This window comes from Aplysia californica, unplaced genomic scaffold (genome assembly GCF_000002075.1).
Source record: "Aplysia californica isolate F4 #8 unplaced genomic scaffold, AplCal3.0 scaffold00439, whole genome shotgun sequence".
Classification (NCBI taxonomy): Eukaryota; Metazoa; Mollusca; class Gastropoda; order Aplysiida; family Aplysiidae; genus Aplysia; species Aplysia californica.
The window spans coordinates 522,896-524,324 of NW_004797709.1; the positions used below are offsets into that span (position 1 = coordinate 522,896).

General features: G+C 40.9%; 1 protein-coding gene across 1 annotated transcript in view; it reads right to left on the reverse strand.

Annotated features, from left to right (window-relative positions):
• Positions 1-1,429, reverse strand: part of LOC101864702 — a gene marked incomplete in the record, with an annotated part of 31,662 nt that overhangs the window by 7,868 nt on the left and 22,365 nt on the right.

Consider the following 1,429-nt stretch of genomic DNA (forward strand, 5'->3'; position numbering starts at 1 on the left):
AGTATGTGAGTGTGTGTGTGTGTGTGTGTGTGTGTGTGTGAGTGTGTGTGTGTGTGTGTACATACATGAGTATGAGTGTGTGAGTAGGAGTGTGACCACCTCTGTGCTTGTGTGTGTGAGTGTGCTTGTGTGTGTGCACGTGCGTGCGTACGCGTGTTTCTGTGTGTGAGAGGGTGTGTGAGTGGGAAAGAATGAGTGTAGGTGTACAGGACAGTGCATGCTTGTTTAAGTATGTATGAATAAATGTTCCTGTGAGAGTGCACATAGCTTCTTCCAAAGAAAGTATAATCAGTTGAAAAGAAAACTCAAAGAACTAATATAATGAGAAAGCAAATAGCATAACAACTACTGTCGAAATTCTCTGAGATGGCTACCCAATGTAGAGGAGAAAAGTAGCTATCTTAAACAGTTAAACGTCTTGGTCAGTCCTTTTGATAGACCAAAAAAAACTCTTTAAAGGTGGAGATGGGAAAGGGGGGGGGAGAGGAGGAGGTAGTGGGAAATGGCCCTTTGTACGGGTGGTTGTCTTGGACAGGTGGCCGTTAGAGCCGGTTCGACCGTAATAAAAGTACGTAGTAGTAATAACGTGGATGCAACAATGCCAAAAAACATGCCACACATTTTTTTCAGAACGTCCAGAACATGAAACACTGAAGTGCAGCAGTATACATTATGACACCGAACAACTTGTGGTTTAGAAACATAAAGTGCAATAACATCAAGCAATGCACATCAACACATCAATGCACAAAATGTAAGACAAGTAGAACTTAAGAGGGCGGGAGGTGGTGCAGAAAAGTGGAGCACCCACAAACAAACAAACAATCAAACACCGAAAAAAAATATAGGTCATAGACGTGTATTATAATATCAAAGACTGTTCACTCTAGTGCAATTCCAGTTCACCACGGAATGCACCATTTGACTCTATTTGGAACCAAATGAAGGGCAAGGAGCGAAAGGCTGAGTGCGCACTATATACTAGATAATGGCTAGGCAGATGTTTTGCCCTTCATTAATTGTGCTTCCATGGTGTGCACCAGAACAAGAAGTCTTTATAAAGAGCAAAGACTGGCGGCCATGACAGTGCGTGCCCGATCTATGATAGATCTATCATAATGCAGGTCTAAAATAATTTTTTTTAAAATATATTAGGCAAAAACATCAAAATTCATTCTGTCTTTGAAATCGACCACTTTCATTTTGTTTCGTTATAACGTTTCCCTTGACTTTACTTTTAGATTTAAACAAAAAAGACGGGCAAAACTTATACTGAAACGAAAGGGGCTTGGAAAGCTTGAACAGTCAGATCAGATTATTCTGATATTGTAGCACATCTTTAGCAAACGATTATACTCGCTTGAGCGTGCTAATACTTACCACTGTGGAATGGCAGAGAGAGAGAGAGAGAGAGAGAGAGAGAGAGAGG